This window comes from Manacus vitellinus, unplaced genomic scaffold, assembly GCF_001715985.3.
Source record: "Manacus vitellinus isolate BGI_N305 unplaced genomic scaffold, ASM171598v3 scaffold_30_pilon, whole genome shotgun sequence".
Lineage (NCBI taxonomy): Eukaryota > Metazoa > Chordata > Aves > Passeriformes > Pipridae > Manacus > Manacus vitellinus.
The window spans coordinates 4,821,474-4,840,826 of NW_021940291.1; the positions used below are offsets into that span (position 1 = coordinate 4,821,474).

General features: G+C 37.8%; 1 protein-coding gene and 1 pseudogene across 1 annotated transcript in view; both read right to left on the reverse strand.

Moving 5' to 3' along the window:
* PDE3B (phosphodiesterase 3B) overlaps nucleotides 1–19,353 on the reverse strand; it is an 87,180-nt gene that overhangs the window by 44,357 nt on the left and 23,470 nt on the right. The window lies entirely within an intron of this gene.
* On the reverse strand, nucleotides 12,389–12,569 carry LOC112841170 (annotated as a pseudogene).

Consider the following 19,353-nt stretch of genomic DNA (forward strand, 5'->3'; position numbering starts at 1 on the left):
ATCAGTTTGATACGTTATGGAAAAAAATTTTTAAAAAGGACACTATTTTGGCTGGAAGATACTTTCTACAAAGCACCAGCTCCCTTGTCTATGGGGCAATAATATAAACTTTTGGTCCTCTCGAGTTGTTAATTTAATTTTTTTTTTAAGACAACCAGTGCCCTCTTTCCCTGAAGATTTTATATTCCCAAAGTAGTTTCCTTAAATCCATTATTAAACTGAGAAACTGCAAAAAGAATCACATAAGCACCACCCTTTTTAGAACTTGTAGACACGCTTTTTTTTTTCCCCAGAAAACTTGTTAGTCACATTTTATAATATTATGACAACAGAGACCACTTAAGTGGACAGATTGACAGATAAGAGAAAACCAAAATATTTTTCCTTTGAGAAGACAGCAGTCTGTACTTGGACAATACCGAAAGCCACTGCCAAGCAGAAACAAGTTTAGAGGTCAAAACCAAGTGCCAGTAGTGCTATCTTGAACAATAATCACTGTATGCACAGAATACTTCTGCTGCTGTGTTAATATTTCTTCTGTGATGAAGGGAAAATGCAGACTGAACCTCATAGGATTGCCAGATGTCCAGTGCAATTAAGATGTTGTGTTCTAGTGGTCAAATTCAAAGCCTTATGAAAAGCATTTACAGTATGGCTTTTCCTGTATTTCTGTAGTAACAGTTGTTTTTCCAAACACGCAGAAATCAAGGCTATGGAGCATTCAGAAAAGTAGTTGTTGTGCAGATAAATTGTACTTTCCATGCACAGCCAATCTATGTATGTACAGTTTAGTTCTCTGTCATTGTCCCAGATTTTCACATCTAAACTCTGGCAACCCTAAAATACTGCCAAATTTCTACAGACAAAGAAACAGTTTCTTTCAGCTCCAGATGTGATTGTGACTAAGGAGCTACTTCTGACCTCCCTCCTCTCTCCCACTGACCTTGGCAAATTACTTGTAAAATGGGACTATTTATATTCATGAGTTGCCCTCTCAGAACTGGTTCATTACTGCCTCATTACTGTATACAAAACCATTACTTGTGGTAAAAGATGCAAATTTGACTTTTTTTATACTATTAGCTTGCAAATGTTGAACCAAATTGCTACGGGCTTGTAGAAAGGAAAAGAAGTTAAGCTGTTGAGAAATCAGAATATTACATAGTGATCAGAGACAATCTGTCATTCTGAAGAGCACCTTTACACCGATGGAGGCGGGGAAAGGCTGAGAGACAGTTCTTCACTCACAGCTTAAAAACTTAAAGGCCAATGGAGTAGATGACAGAAATTGCCTCCCACAGACGTAGAGACAGTTTTTCAACTAGACATTCTCTAGACTTCAGCAATTTTAACCTAAACCTTCAGAATACGTGTAAAATAGTTAATTATAAATTAATTAATTTAGAACATCTCAAGAGAGTTTTGCCATCAGTTTAAAACTGCCAGTCAGCTGTGAAACTATTGGATCAAATAGAAATTGTTAACTGAACCTGTGCTCAAACCAAAGCGAAATGCTGAGATTCTTAACATTAATGTTGCAATAAATTAAATTAACCCATTTAACACTCTTATATGTGCTGTGCAAGCGGTAGCCCAAATTTCTTTGGGGTATTGTAAAGAATGTGCAAAATAAACTCTCAGAAGTTATGGAAAAAGTAATAAAAACACTAAAATTATAATAAACTTTTGAAGCAACATGATAAATCAAAAACTCTCAATATATATCCATCTTGATTCCAGGAAATGTGAATTACCTGGTTTCTCAAGTGGTAGAAACAGGTTGACAGTGAATGACTCAAATATGAGGATTGCTGCAGTTTCCTATGGAGGTGACTCTGCCCCACCTCTCTGGGACATTTTTCTCAGCATTAGAGCCTCTCAGACATATCCATTAAGCAATTAGTGTGGTGAGAGCTGCTGTTTTTCAGCTGCTCCATCTGAAGCCTCTCACTCTTTAAAAATCAAAATACTTCACGTTATCACCCCTCAGAGAAAACACACAGGGAACGTATTACTACACTGGAAATAAAAGCAAATCCATCGGCAATTACTGCAGAACAGCTGATGTACCATAAACTAGCCAAGCCATAGCAACATACCCACCCACACAGCTTAATGATCACGGGATAAAAGGTTAACTTGGACCATTTTAGAGTAAGGAAACAATTTAGTGTTTCTTTCTATTCCACACATTTAGTGTGACCTCGTATGTTCTTTACTGTACACCTTCCAAACTGGAAAGAGAATACAAATTAATTTTCTAATGAGTTTTCTATAATGATATTAAAAAAAAAATCTTCTCCAAGACAGATGAAAGCATTATGATAAATATTTTAAAGACAGACAAAGACAGAAAGACAATTGAAACAGACTGTTTATCGGTATAACAACGTTTTAGCAGAAAAAGATTTTTTTATAATTGAGCTTTTACAATCAAAAAATGATACTTTCTTGTCTTACTTGCAACCTTGAAACAAAACAAGGCATAGTTTTGTCTCATCAACTACAGAATTTATTTCATATCTTCAATTATTAACACCGATTATTTTCTCTGAACACATCCAGCTTACACCTGGAAAAGAGATAAAGGATTGCTGGAACAGGAAAGGTTTTATCATAATCCTGTGCAATGGAAGAGAATTGAGGGCTATAAGTATGGTAACATTTCAGGTAAAACTGTAAAGCATAAATGCAGGTTTCTTAAATGCATCACATGCTTTACTGCACATAAAACTGCAATATTTAAACTGAAATATATAAAAATACACTATGCAGTACAGCATAACATACATGGTATAAAATTCATATATATATTTGTAATAAAGTTGTATAGTATATAATCAACACTCACAATGTCCTAGACATTAAAAATATTGTGGTTAATGTTTTAGAATCACAGTACCACTGCCACGTGCTGATGTACTAGAAACAAAGATTTCAATTCATGACTGAAAGAACTTGCTCTATTGCAGTAGAACAATTAATTAGCTGTCACATTCCTTTTTGGTGATGCGTGTAAGTAGTTCGTCATCACTCATTCAAGCAAATGGAAAGCATTTCTCAAAATTCCGTGTAGAAAACGTGTCTCTGAAATTCTCGGCCTCATAAGGTAGCCTCAAGTTTGATGCAATAATGATGTTTAGAAAACATCATGCTATTGTACCTCTAAAAAGAAAAAGAAGCAAAGGCAGTCAGTGTCAATATGCTAAGTAGACTTAGTTTCAAGGGATGAGCAAATGAAGGAGAAATTTTGCCTGTCAACAAGGAGTGTAGCAAGTGAGAGTTGACACAGTTGAAAAACAATGGATTAGGTCCACAGACAGAGCCCAGTACTCATCTGCTTTATTGTCCTGTGCACAGCCCCGTAATTGCTGAATGCAGTTCAAAACGCTCTATTTTTCACATCCTCTGTCTTTGGTACAGTGCTTCCCATGATAGCACCTGAATATTCTTATAAAATTAGTAATTAAATGCTTGTAAAATATTGGAGTACTTTACTGATCAGTAACTCAGATTTAAAAAAAAAAATAATTAAAAATAATCTTGCTAAATTTGAATGTCTGGCTGAATGTTCAGTTTCTTTCACCACAACATAGACTTTAAGTTACTCAAAGTACAGTTGATAGCCCTTGGTTACATCAAGGAGTGGTTACCATTGCTGCAAATCAGATCCATAGTCACAAAACACAAACCAAAACAAATAACAAAAACAAAGTACCCACATGCAACTAAAGAACCACTTGGGAAAAATCAGATTTTAGCGGCTCATCAAGGATCTCACACACACAAAGAATTTTCAATGACAAAGGCAGAATAAAACTCAGTTCTCCGATGTAATGTTCAACTGTCTGCAGCCTAAATCAACCTTTTTTTTCTGACCTCCAACTCATTCTTTACACTTACTTAGGGTCACAGAGAACTGGGAACTACAGCGAGAAAACAAAACATCTCATTGCTCACTGTGTTGAACCACAGATTTCAGGATTTGGAGGGCAAAGGTGTATGGAATTGTATAATTAGAACTGGCAAAATCACAGACACTTTTATTTTTTTTTTTAATCCTCCAGAAACACAGGCCACTTTAGCTTTTTATTTCTACTACCTAATTGTTCTCAAGGCAAACCAAAACTCTCAAATTACATCATTATGTCATCACATTGATCGAGTGACAAGCCACCAGAAGACCTGTCCCACTGGAGCAAGCAACAGCAGAAGTCAGATTAGTATCTCTTATTCAGGTGACAATTAGAAAGCACTCAAGAGCTTTTTTCAAGTGCTTGTTTGCAGCAGAGGGAGATGGTGTCACTCAGGCTCCGGACTGCCACATTCCTCAGCAGGCACAAATTTCTGCTTGTTCTCTCAAATACAAGATTTACAGCCCTGTCTATTCAGCATCAATGCAGACCCAACCCATAACTCCTTATTCCAGTTTCACTCTTCAGGTGTCTCCAGCTATGTTTACTTCCCAAGCTTCTCACCATAACCTCCTTGTCTAGCATGTCAATCTCATTACTCCAGACATAAAATTATCCCATTCTCATTCAAGCTCAAACCACCGTTTGAACCTCCTTTCCTTCAGTCCCAACTTCTTCCCTTCTGCTTACCAAAACATTGGACTTATTTCCTTCTCCACACCCATATCCAGTTCTTATCCCTACTGCAATCAGGCAAGACAAGGCAAGGGAGAAACAAAGCACAGAGGAAACCATTCTCCTGTTCAGTTCTGGGGCACAGCCCAAACTCAGAGATGAAACTATAGGCCAAGTCCACTTCAGATCAGATTGTACATATTGTGATGAAATCTTCAGACACTGTACTATAAAAATATAGCTAGTCCAAGAGCAGAATTTTAGGAAGACAACATCACAAAGATCCTTGCCATTAAGGTCATTTCTCTTTAACTTTCAGACTTGGCCGACAACAAAGGACTTTGAGACAACATTCAATGAGAGAAATAGAAAGAAATAATAAGGTAGGCTTAATCTCTATGTCAACTTAGTAGCTTTCAGTTTGGAAAATAGAGGAGGATATAAGTTAGATTATAATTTAGAAATCAATTTACTAATCAGTTTTGGCTAGACAGGCTAAAAAGAAGCTTGACTTCACTTCAGAACCATGTTTCTAACCTAATAAATGTTCACCTCCTATGTGCAGAGCTGAAAAATAAACCATAGAAATACCTACTCAAATACATCCATATTCAGTCCAGGTTTTACATCTTCATGATCTGTAGCATTATGTAAAAACGAGCTTTATGTACTCGTATTTTGAGTTCCTCGAGAGTGACTCCACACATTCATACTAACAAAATACATCAAATAAAAGCAACTCCTCTATCAAGACCTGCTGTCACCTACACCAGCTTCTCCTATCTTTGGCATTCCAACCAAACCAGATTCTTCCAATTGCTCAAATTCCTAACAACTGGCAATTCAGGTGACAAAGTGAAAGGTGCGCAAACTTTAAGAAATCCAAGCAGACTGTAACAGATGAATCTTTATTATCTACAAGTTTGTTAGTTCCTTCAAAAAATTCTCACAAGCTTGTTTGATGCAAGATTCACTCACAAAAGCAAAGTTGACTCTTCCCCAAAACGTCTTTCTCTGAAGTGAGTCATTCAATGTTTGTTATGATTTCTACCAATTTGCCTGCCATGAAAATTGTGATTATTGGCCAAAAGTTCTTTAGAGCTTTCTTGGAAACTTTCATTAAATGGCATGACATGGGCCAACTTGCAGTCAATGGGGAACTAATTAAATTTAAGTAAAAAGCAATTGGGTTGTTTTTTCCTCAAGTTTCTTGAGAACCTTGGGCATGCATTATCTGGTCCTGAGAATCTGCTGGTTTTCTAGTAACAAATGTATTTTACAACACTTAAATTTGACTTAAAGTCTCTGAAACATTACCTGTAAATTTCCAGGACAAGCATTTTCTCCAGGTTCTACGACAACAAATGCTATCAAAAAGAATCTTTTCCTACTGTGATCTACTTTCGTATGGATGCTCTTTCTATTTCTGAGAGCTTAGTAGTCCTATAGGCATTCTGTGAGGCTTCAAGTTTCTAATGCATTTGTAAAAATATTATTAATTTTTTAATACATGTTCTACAAGTTGCTCTTCAGGTTATTTTTGATCTGCCTTGGACCATTATATTTTATCTGTCTGGTTTAGATACAATTTTTTTAAGAATGCTTACTTTTACCTATGAGTATTTTTTAGCATCTTGTTTAATCATGGCATACATATTTTTATCTTTAGATCTTATTCTGAAAAATAGCATGCATTTGTCTCAAGTTTCCAGTGCAATGTCCTGTAACATTCTCTATGCTTTCTGCAGGGATTTTACTTCATTTTTCTTTTCCCTTTTAACAGTTTTTCTGAGCACAAGTTTAACACATCTTTTGCTTTCCATTGCTCCAATATGAATTCTCAATGAACATTGACACTGCAATCATTACTATAGAAATGCTCTCTGATTGCTATTTTGAAGGAGATCCTAAATATTCCTCAGGAAGAAATTAACAGTTATTTTTCCTTTTCTGATTGGCTGCTCCAATAAACAATCATTGATGGTATCTGAGATTTAATCTGAGCACCCCACCCTCATGCAAAATCTGAACAATCTACATAAAGATATATTTAATTCACGTAGTTTTAAAATTAGTAAGGTGACAAAAAATGCAAGACCTTTGAACGGAGAAAAAATCTTCAGTTAAAATTAATATTGATATTACCTCCAGCTCACTCAATCTCCAACAATTTACAATTATCTGGATTCTTTAGATTAGTGAGATTTTTCACTATTCTAATTAAACATGGAAGTCAACTTGTAAAAAATGGCAGGAGTGTTCTTTGTTTTGTTCGGACCAATTTTTAAGACAGCTTTCGCAAACCATTCTGCTGTTTTATGTCTACCCATGACACCTCTATTAATTTCTAAGTTTCTTGATAAAGCCTGGTGTAAGGGACTATTTAATTTTTTAAGTCTTGTAAAACAAATCCAGTGCACTGCTGATGAAATGGGGAATTACCACAGACTTTAGAAGTACAGCTTTCCATTACAGAATGTTTAGTATTGAATCCTTAGTGGTCCAGTCCATCTAACGGCTGGTTCAACCCATATAATAATGAAGTTACTACGAAGCATCAGAAAAATTCTGGTCTCAAAAGAGATGGTATCGCCTCAATCAATGGAGGAGAATGACATCTAGCAGGACCTTTGCTTGTGGGGCAAGGTTTTGGTAGTGGGGGGACAGGGGGTGGCTACTGGGGTGAGAGGCTGCTGGAAGCTTTCCCTGTGTTTGGTGGAGCCAATGCCAGATGGCTCCAAGACTGACCTGCCGCTGGTCAAGGCTGAGCCAGTCAGGGATGGTGGTAGCGCCTCTGGGATAACATATTTAAGAGAGAATAAAACTTATGGTATGGCAGCAATTGCAGCTGGAGAAGAGAGGAGTGAGAATATGCGAGAGGAGCAGCCCTGCAGACACTGAGATCAGTGTAGAAGGAGGGGGAGGAGGTGCTACGGGCACTGGAGCTGAGGTTCCCCTGCAGCCCGTGGTGCAGACCAGGGTGAGGCAGCTGTGCCTCTGCAGCCCATGGAAGTCCATGGATGCAGATATCCACCTTCAGCCCATGGAGAATTCCATGTCAAAACAGGTGGATACCCAAAGGAGGCTGTGACCCCATGGTAAGCCCATGCTGGAGCAGGCTTCTGGCAGGACCTGTGGACCCATGGAGAGAGGAGCCCATGCTGGAGCAGGTTTGCTGTTGGGACTTGTGACCCTGTGGGGGACTCATGTTGGAGCAGCCTGTTCCTGAAGGACTGCACCCTGTGGAAGGGACCCACCTAGAGCAGTTCATGAACAACTGCAGCCTGTAGTAAGGACTCACGTTGGAGTTCATGGAGGACTGTCTCCCATGGGAGGGACCCCATGCTGGTGCAGGGGAAGGAGTCCTCCCTTCGGAGGCAGTGGCAGAAACAGTGTGATGAATTGATCACAACCTCCATTCCCTGTTCACCTACACTGTTTGGGGAATGAGGCAGAGAACTGGGAATAAAGTTAAGCCCAGGAAGAAGGGAGGGGAAGGAGAAGGTGTTTTTAAGATTTGGGTTTACCTCTCATTATACTACCCTGATTTGACTATAATAAATTAATTTCCCCAAGTCAAGCCTATTTTGCCCATGGTAGTAATTGATGAGTGATCTCTCCCTGTCCTTATCTCAAACCACAAGCTCCTGTCCAGCTGAGGAGCAACTTGATGAGCAACTAGGATCTAGCCAAGGTCAACCCACCACAGCCCTATCAGATGCCAACCTGTTCAAGTACTGAAATCTCAGCTTGCTCTGTGATTGAGCACCTTTTCTACTCTGCAGTTCCTCTGCTGCATCATTTTTCACTCACAAAAGCCCTTAAGTTGCACTAATTAATTAGGTAAATGCATCAAACCTTTCTTCAGAACAGGTCTATGGAGCAACTTCAGAAATATTTCTTTAGTTCAAGTACTTGGGTAAACTGAAAATCTACCTGTAATCCTTTATGAAAGAGAACAAAATTTTATATGATTCACAAACTGAGAATTTTAAAATAGATTTTGCACTTACAGAGTAAAACCATTTAAAAATTCTAATGTGACTCATGTATGCAGCTTATTCATTCTCTATTACATACTTTGTGTGTAGTGAAGGACAAGAGTCATATGGTATCACTTCTTTCCCCAGTTTAAGATGTGCAAGTTTCTGAGAGTTCTCCTATACTCCTTTAAAGGAAGACACAGACTTATACAGTTAAAAAAAATATGCTTCAAAGCTCATTCTGTTATGAATTACTTCAGCAGCCTCAAATCAACATCCAAAATCAACAAAAGTTTCATACCAGGTGGGGGTAAGAGAACTAAATTAAAAATATCAACAAGAGATTTAATTTTTTAAGAGTTTAGTCATTGACATTAAAGGCAACCAATGCAGCAGTCAGAGGGCATTGTAACACAGAGGTAAAGCATATGAACATTTTCCTTCAGAATTCACAAGATGTAATCAAAATGCTAAGTTAAACATCAGAGCAACTAGGAGTTTCTGTTGTGTTAGGAGAAGTTTTCAGGTTTCAGCGATATTTGAAGGCACAACATGATTTGAACACACAGTTGCTATGACTGCTGTGCTACAGAGAGAGAATATATTAAAGGCATCTAAAATGCCTGTTTGAAAACACTAAACATTTAGTCTGCTCCTACCACCTTCTGAAACATAAATTTAATACATGTTGATAAGTTTACACTAACACAGTAAGCTAACAGACTGTTTGAGGTACTGGTTAAAGTAATAAGAATCTCTAGTTTTTTGCAAGTTTAATCCAGTGAACAGAAAGATGGGACATATAAAGTTGTATGGCCTATTTCTACAATGACAGAAGAGTTATGAGTAATCAAAGGTACTGAGATGTTCCTAGTTCATTCATACAAACTAACAAGATGTAAGAAAACCAGAGAACTACAAGCTAAAAAGCTTAGGCTGTACTAGCTCAGTAGCCACAGTGGCTGGAGTTCAACATTGACTCAATACTTAAATATTTGCTCAGCTCCTTTCCCAGGATTCACAGCCTGAGAAGAATTATGTGCTACTGCAAACATGCCCTCAGCAGTACCTGCACTAGTTAGCTATGTCTACACAGAATTTCACACCAACAGGTACATAGTCTTCTAGGATAATTCCATTTGAAAGGAACCTCAAGGGGTCACAGAGTCATAATAAGTCAATAGTAGATGTTTTCTATGAAAGAATAAATGCTATTCTGTATCCCCATCTCACCTTTATACCAAAAGGAGTAGTTGACAATTTTATTTCCCCTATTGTGATAAATTCCATTTCAAACCTCATTTGTGCTAGGGTTAGAACTCCAAGTATTAATAAGCAATGAAGTTTTTGCACTACCAATGGAATTTCCTTTGCAGCTTCTGTAACCCAAAGTAGGATGGCAACCACTGGTCGCCCCAGGTAGTTTGGGGACAACTGCTGTACAACGTGTAAGAGAATCAACACTTTGGCAAGTCAGTTGCTAAAATAAGGCAATGAGGCAAAACTACCAAGAGCAGAAAGAGAATAACTAATATTTCACAAAATATGCTATGAATCCGCTCTACGAAGACCATGTTAAAGTGATTGCATCCAAGAAAAGAATAACTCAAAAGGAAATCTTGAAATAAAGCCCATATGTTCAGATTGCCTCCAAGGACTACACTAGGCATTAATACACCAAGTTGAAGCTAATTCTTTCAGATACCATGCCCAGCCCACATACAGACCTTTCTCTTTTTTTGGCAGCCATATGTGAACTATCCCTCTTAGAAGTCTTTATTCTTGGCTACAGACACAAAAAGCATCTTCAGCACTTATGTACAAATATATTTGATTTGTAACTTTCTAAATGCACCCTATTAGCCAACTTTCCTATTAATTGCTGTCTAACACATGGTAACCAAAACCAGTGTGTATCTGCTGAAGTCTCCTAGCCTTTCTGAAGACACCAGCTTTATATTCGTTCCACTATATATCTGGGAAAAAAGCAAAAGTCATATGGAAAGCAGGAAGAAGACAGTTACATGATCAAAGACCAAATGGATATTTTCATAATCTTTGTATAAACAAAACAACAAAATCTCACTGTTAGCCAATTATTAGTGAAAGATTACTCCATTTCCAGCATTTCATACTAACATCACACATATTCCAAATCTATTCCACTTCCTTATTGAAAGCATCCAGCAAATAACTAATTGAAAAGTTATAAAGAACCAGCATGGGTATTTCTTGCAAGTCTAGAGACAAATGCTTCTCAGTTTGTCTATTGTAAATTTACAGAGAAAAGGTTTTGGATCAAAACCCAGTTACAGTTTCACGAACTAATAGAACATAAAGGACAGTAACTAAGAAACCTGAGACATAAATTATTTTTATAGGCTGTACTGTAATTAAGAAACATAATAAATGCCTGTTGCTTTGTCTCAATTTAAAATAATTATGGTTAACTCAAGTGTTGTCAAAAATTTCAAAAACAATATTTTACACCCTTAATTTAATAAGAGGTTATAGTAACTGTTTAAACTGTTTAACATATTAAAGAGTTTAATTTAAAAAAAATCGTTATAGAAATTAAATTTATTTTGTATAGTATCCCAGAGCAGCATTTTGAAATAGGACAGTTAAAAGTTCACAAGTTATAAACAATGAGTTACTTCTAAAAATATTTAATTATTATTTTTACTGTTAACACATGACTTAACAAGGAAACAGTGACCTTTTCTGACTATAAACGTGTATTTTGGGTTCTGTGGTGGCCGCCTTTTGAAGTCAGTGACAATGAAAGAATTAAGTTTAGGAATAATCCATTTATTCACAAAAACATACCAAGTTTGCTCTCTGAAAACAAGAGCAGAACCTGCAAAACAAATATTGGTAAAAACCCAAACTGTGTGTCCAAGGTGCACCCATTTCTCTGTAAGTGTGTAAAGACAGTTAAGGTAATTTCAACTGATCTCACAACACCCAATCAACAACTTTCCCCTGCAAAAGGAAACCCGTGTAATAGCGCGGTGTGACATCTCAGTGAGTGTATTTTTCTGCTTTTCATTTGTCTCCAGGTGTTTTGCACAAGCTTTGAGCAGCATCAACCTGAGACAAAAAAGTCCTAATGGCAGGTAGTTATTAACCTCCAGGAAACAGAAAAACTACGCGTTACTGCAATGTATTCAGCCTGAGAATACACAAATTCGTGAAGTTTGATGCATCAGGGTGGTCTCTAAATCACCTTAAAATAATTTTTAAACAAATTAGTTATTGTCATTGCTAGCTGCCATGCACATTGCCACACAGAACTCCTGAGAGTTAGAAATTCTGCCCAAGGAACTGGTCAGCAGAAAGTTAAACACATTAGGCTACTTTTTTACAATAACCAGAAGCCATTAGAATGGACCAGGAACAACCAGTCCAAACCAGAAAGAGACAGTTCTTCCCTAATAGGTAGTAAGTAACCTGCTTTATCAAAGATATGCAAGAAGTTTAAATAGGTTCAAATGAAAACTGGGCAAAGGGAGAAACGTTCATAGGTTGAAAAGGGACTGAACTGCACTTTTAACTATATAGCTAAACCACGTTAGAAAGTCCCCTGAGATGAAAACAGGTGGAAGTTGGGAGAGTGTAGGAAGGTGGTATGGGAAAAAAGAAAGAAGAGTATCATATGTTATCATATTTTTATCCTTCCATCAGCTTCTGATTATGGCTACTTTCTTTTCCCCCATGACCTTAAATGCATTTAATTGCACATTAGGCCCTGCAATGGACGGGAAGATGATAAGCAGCAACTTGTGATTACAGTTTTTATTGATTTTTCCCCTGGTGTACTGCTTCTAAAGACACTGCAATAACAGATGCATAGGATAGGCAGAAAGAGTTCCAACCCATCTTTTGGCCCTAAAAGTCTGTTTAATATGATATCTTCAAGTCAAAGATGTAAAAGATATTTAACTGTTACTAATAGATGTTAAACTTGACCTTAGACAAAAATCACAGATTAGAGACAGAATATTAAACTGAATGAACTCTTCATCTGAGCCATTTTTATGCTTTTATATTAATGAAACTCACAAGTAACTTCACCATTTGTTTAAGAGCAGTTTGCTGAATTAAATGTCATCTCCTAACTCTACCTTTCCTGTTAGAAGTTAAAATAAAAAAATCTTATAGTAAGAAAATATGGTAAAAGGGAATGAAAATTCAATAAAGACCCAGAAGAAGAAGCAGTAAGGGCAAATGAGCAGCAGAACCTGCAACTACTTAACTTTTTTCAACCTGAATTAAATTCCATCATATCGTTCTACACAGTGGAGGTTTACAAGACATGCTCACACATGAGAGGGGCTGGGCTGCCATCCAGAGGGACCCAGACAAGCTGGAGGAATGAGTGAACAGGAGTCTTATGAAATTCAGCAGTGACATACACAAATCCCTGCATCTGGGAAAGAAGAGTCCCCTGCAACAGAGCAGGTCACCAAGACAACGACACCAGCACCCAGTGATGCATAGTGGGAAGATGAGTGGCAATGCTGAAACAAGTTCAGACTAGGTGCAAGGAAAAAAATGTCTCACTATGAGGACACACAGGCAGTGAGATAAAGTAAAGCAAAATGCCCAGAGAAGCTGTGCAGCCTCCATCCATGAGGGTTCTGAAGGCAAGACTGGATAGCACAATATAACAGTACAGGAAATGTCAAGATTGATAGGACTTCAGGACTAGTATTCGCCATGGCCATATTCAAAGTGGACCTTATTTAGCTTGACCTTTTCACCTTTATGCTTACTAATATTCTCCTATGTCCCACAGGCATTTACTTTAATGTTAATCTGATTTAAGTTAATTTGGAGCAATTTTTCTCTGTTTTTATTTAGTTCTGAAAGTCGCTGCTTCTATTCTTCAACCTGAAGAAGAGATTCTGGCCATTTTTCTTCCTATCTTATTATGTCATTAAATACTACTACCTCCTATAAACTTCTTAGCTTCACTTTTTGGCCTACCATGACTGCAGTCCCACTACTATCTCCTTTACTTTCATAAAAAGATTTTCATGCAAAAAGTTTTTGCTACAGGTAATTTTTATTCATTGTGGGTGTGCTGCAAGTATAATCAAGGACAAAAAAAAGTTCACAAAGGTCAGTAAGCCAGTTCCACTCCAACTCCATTTGACACAAAGGCATGCAGTAAAATATTCCAAGAGTATCATTCCAGTTTTTCCAAATTTATAGGTTCTGGCCAAAAATCTCTAAGTAAATATGTTTCACTTAAACTGGAAATTGCAAGCCTGCTTTCACTTCTAACCTTGAGATCAGGTATGTGAAAGTTTTATGTTATGGCACATAGAATGAGAGTTTAAATTCTCATCCTAACTGTGCTGTAGGAAAGAAGTAAAACGGCTGCCCCTTTAAAGCAACAGCAAAGAGAATGTATACCCCTCCTTATCGTGCCCTGCAAACGAGATACTGTGGCATATGCAACAGAAGATACAGCTGCTAATCAAAATAAAATACATTTAAAAAAAAAAAAAAAGAGTAAGGCATTGCAAACAGCATGTATGCTTATTTCAAGCAGCAATCTCTTTGGCCTAATCTAGTTACATACTTTCGTCTTTTCTAAGAGTCTGCCCACAGCAGATAAACACACAAACCTTCTTGTGCTGCACCAACTGACGTCAGCAGTCGCTTAGGAACAGCGTTTGGTGCAAAAGTGGTAGTACCGAAACTATGTTTACAATTGAAAAAGAATGAAGTATGCAGAGCTCGCCATAGCTTCAGGAAAAAAGAGATACAAATTTATAAATGTAAACTACAAAAGACCTTTTCTAAAAATTCGTGGGACTTTCAGGGAATGTTTATCTGCTTAAATATCTTCCGGTGAATACAAAGAGTAATAGATTTATTTTTTTTTTTATGTTCAACATTTCAATCTTCCCAGAAAAAAAAAAAGGGGGGGGGGAAAGAAAGAAGTAGTCATTGGTTTCCTCAGTTTTGGAATGTAAGCTTTGAGCTTCTTTCATTTCTGTTTAATCTGTAAATGAAAATTCAAATCCAGTAACAACTTTATTGGGTAACTGTTTAGAGAGACAAAGCCCTGTTGTTCCCACAGCAAGAAAACAAAAGATCTCACAAAACAACCTGCACCAGTAGAAATAATCATCCCATCACTATTTTCTAAGTACTCAAATGTTCAGAAAGTCTAGCATCTAAGGAACTTAGAAGTGCTCTACTTTAAATAACTCAGTGCAAAAATTATTTAGAAGACCCTGAAAAATAAACAATGTAAAACTGTACAGATGCAAAGCTGTTTGCTACAGCTTCCCAAATAAACTTAATTTTAAAATTACAGAATTTTAATTTAGAAAGAATGTGTGTGAAATCTCTAAGAACAGGCTTATTTATTGGTCCAGCGTATTTTATAAGTAAAGCCCAAATTCTGAGTACCCTGATACTTTCCATTTTTGACAACATATGATAAAGTTTCTAACCACTTGTTGCACTTTTGGAAATCTATTGAATAAGAAAAAAAAAATGAACTGTTTACACAAGTTTAAAAAATGTTATTTAAAATATAGATATATATATTAGACCTCTAGTAGACATTCTCCAGCTTAAGTCTATGAAAATGAAGCAGTTCTCTCATCAGAGCTGGGCCTAATAGGAATGCACTGTAATATTGGACATCATAACAGAGGGAGTCTGTACCTTGTGTGCTCACATTCCTCCTGCTGGCTCTGAGAAAACATGAAGGAAGAAGCTAAAACTAGACTGGCCCAAAAAAAGGACACTGCAGAGAAGGACACTGAATAATATGGGTCAATATTACAAAAACCAGAGTGCTTATTTTCATATTCTTTTGACATATTTCCAATATAAAACCTCACATTCAACAGTCACTCTCAACCCCTCAACAGTAATTAGTTACTCAGACCTGAGAGGCTGTGCATGCATTTATCACAGTTTTTTGCTGCACACATCTCCAATCAAAAAAAATGCATGGGAAGAGAACACAGCCTGCTTCTCCCATTAAGCTAATATGAGCTTATCTTATAAACTTAATATATAATATAAGCTTAATTCAGGAAGGTTAACTGGAATATATATCAAATGGAAGTGATCAAAATCAGGAACATTCCCCCTTCACTCTACCAAAAGAAACCCACCGCCCATATGCAAAGTGGAAAAACTATATAAAAGACAACAGGGATAATCCTCTTTTTTTTTTTTTTTTAATACTGAATTCCTGACATGCAAACAGTTTTACCAAATGTCTGAAATTAGGACAAGGAAAAGGAGCAGGTAAAACCAACTTATCTGAAGCAGATAATCTGTGATTCCATTCATCTCACTATTTTTTGGTCTGCTATGAGGATTGGGAGAAAGCTGTTTCTGTGATTCCAAGGCACCCCTAAAGAATATTGTCTCTGGACAAAGTCCAAATGTAATTTGGGCCAAGAATAGCTATATGATCCCAAACTTAAACATTCCTAGACCATCCAATGGTCTAAGTAGTTTATCTGGAAGTCAAGCAGAGAGATCTGAAGAAAAAATAGTTCGACTAAACGCAGCCGAAGCCTTACTCATTGATTCAGGCAGAGTTCAGAAACTGCTTCAGCTTGCTTTCTGATTTATATGCCTGTACTTGGCCTCTAAGTCAACTTTTCCAGGATTCTAAATTTACTTCCCATCACACCTCTCATCATGACAGCCGAAAAGCAAGTTTCCAGTCTTCTAATACCCTTGGGAAACAGCATCGCTTTTCTACTGCTGTATCTGGAAACAATCAAGGTGCTGAAGGGAACAACTGGCTCTTCAAACTACTGCTGTACTTAGAATTTTTGAGGGGCTAGAACACAGTTCAACCATGCTTCAATGGACAGCACCAGCAGGAGATTCTGTTGTCTCACTCCTGGTAAACCTCTCAAACAGAGACGTCCACCTGGATAATCTTTTAAATATGACTTGGGATAGGAAGTAAAGAGCCAGAAACAAATGTCCAGTTGTTATCAGAACTGCAGCCTATGCACTAAGCACAACCTTCACAGAATTCTAGTTAGAATTATGCTCCTACAATGCCAGCTTTGTGTCCCATAAAGAGGTAAGACTTACTGGGAGATTAATTTTGTTGTTCTAACAACTGGTCTTGAAAACAGCCAAGTTTTAAGCAAGTGTCTTTTTCCTTCTTCACCCTCTCCTTCACAAATGTTAGCTAGTTAATTTTAAAGCTAACAGGAAAATTACCTCACTGTTGATGCAGACAAACATGTATTTGAGCAATGTAATAAACTATAAACATAAAAATCATCTTATCTGCAAAAATAATGTGAACTTGGAGATACATTGAGAAACATACTTCACTCACACATATATTCCATTTCTTAGAGGGGGAAATAACTCTGAGCATCAGAAAAGACTGAGGAAAATGAGTGGGAATCAACGTTAACAAAACTTCAGGCTCTCTAAAGTCATTTTGAGAAAAGAAAATCTATGAAAACTCATCTTTTCCTTGAAAAGCAAGCTTCTTTGCTTCATCCTGTTATCTGCTGTCCATTTTACTATTCAGGGCTCCACAAGAATAGTCTGTGACCTGTCCTTTTACTTCTTAATAGGCATAACACAAAATAAAATATCAGTGACACAGCTTGCTTTCACATCCAGCAACAGCAGTGAATCAGGCCTCTTGCCAAGTCAAAACTTGTTCAAGCACCTCCTCCAAAAAATGGCCATCACCACTCCTATCTAGTAGGCTGCTACAGTGAAAAAGAAGTGATAGTCTCTATGAGAAAGGCTCAGAGCATAAATAAATTAGCCAATAAGTCATCATTTCATTTATCTCAGAGCTGTCATTACTAGACAGCTTGTTTGTGTAACTGGTAAAGACAGAAGAACAATAAATCAAGTCCTACAACATGATAGGAAATAAGCTGTCATGTTTCACTGCATAGAAGACCACCTTCCCAAAACTCGAATGAACATCACAACAAGGAATATCAGAACAATAAACACACTTTTTCAGGAAAAGGGGTAAGTAACTCTGCGAGGAGCACAAATGATGAAACCCTTGGACCTTTTGTCGCATGACTAGATTAGCTGGCAACTTGGAGTGAGACTTTTATCCTCTGTCAAATTTCACTGAATTAAAAGATATTGGGGATGAATACTTCAGGCTGACAAAGCTGTGGTTGTTCAGCCTAGAAAAGAGAAGGTTGCACAGACACATCATAGCAGCCATCCAGTATCTGAGGGGGCCTACAATGAATCCAGAGAGTGACTCTAGGGACAGGATGAGGGAGAATGGCTTCAAACTGAAAGAGAGGAGGTTTATATTAGATGTTAGGAAGAAATTCTTTACTGTGAGGATAGTGAGGCACTGGAACAATTTGCCCAGAGAAGTTGTGGATGTCCCATCCCTGGAAGTGTTCAAGGCCAGGGTGGATGGGGCCCTGAGCAATCTGATCTAGTGGAAGGTGTCCCTGCTCATGGTGGGAGGGGTGAAACTAGAGCATCTTTAAGGTCCCTTTCAACCCAAACCAGTCTATGATTCTATGAAAGACTGCATGACAAAAAAGGTTATTGAATTAAGTTATGACATGTGCACATGTACACTACAGGCACCTACATAAATTTGCTTGTATTTACGGAATGTGAAGGTCGTAATTCAATACAGGGTTATCCACCAAATAAATTACTCTATAGATGTACATCCAAAAAGAAAGTCATAATAGCCACTGCAGAGACAACCTTGAAAACAGGTATCTGTGGTAAGGGAACAAAAATTCTTTACCAAGTCCAGATACAATCATAGAATCACAGAATCATTAAGACAGGAAAAGACCTTTAAGGTCATCAAGTCCAACCATCAAGCCAGAACTACCACCATGTTCACCATTAAGTCATGTCCTCAAGTGCCCTAACCACATGTTTTTTGAACAATTCCAGGGATGATGACTCCATCACTTCCCTGGGCAGCCTGTTCCAATGCTTTACAACCCTTTCCACGAAAATATTTTTCTTAACATCCAATCTAAAACTCCTCTGGTGCAACCTGAGGCCATTTCCTCTCATTCTGTCACTTGTTACCTGGGAGAAGAGAACACCTCTCACCTGGCTACATCCTCCTTTTATGTAGTTGTAGAGAGTAATACGGTCTCCCCTGAGCCTCCTTTTCTCCAGGTTAAACAAGCCCAGCTCCCTAAGCCACTCCTCATCCGACTTGTGCTCCAGATCCTTCCCCAGCTCCTTGTTCTGGACTCACCCCAGCACCTCAATGTCACAACCTTCTTGAACTGAGGGGCCCAGAACTGGACACAGGATTTGATGTGTGGCCCCAAATTTGAGGTGCCCCGGGTACAGGGGAACACTCACTTTCCTAGTCCTGCTGGCCACACTATTTCTGATACAGGCCAGGACGCCATTGGCCTTCTTGGCCACCTGGGCACATACTGGCTCATGTTCAGCTGCTGTCAACCAGCACCCCCCCAGGGCCTTTTCCACCAGACACTTTTCCAGCCACTCTTCCCAAAGCCTGGAGCACTGCATGGGGTTGTGACCCAACACGACAGTGTATTTTATTAGTGTTTAACAGGAAAATAAAATAGGAAAAAGGAAGTTATTTCTTCAAGACTTTTTGTCTTGTATTATAAACTTTAGGGATACATTTACATAGCTAAAAAGATGCTTTAGCTTCTTGTAAGGACCATGATTTCAAGAATCTGTGCAGTTCAGCACTAAAGCTTTAACAATGAAAGATGTTTAAAGGAAACTCAGCTTGGGAGATCACAAAAATTAGTTGG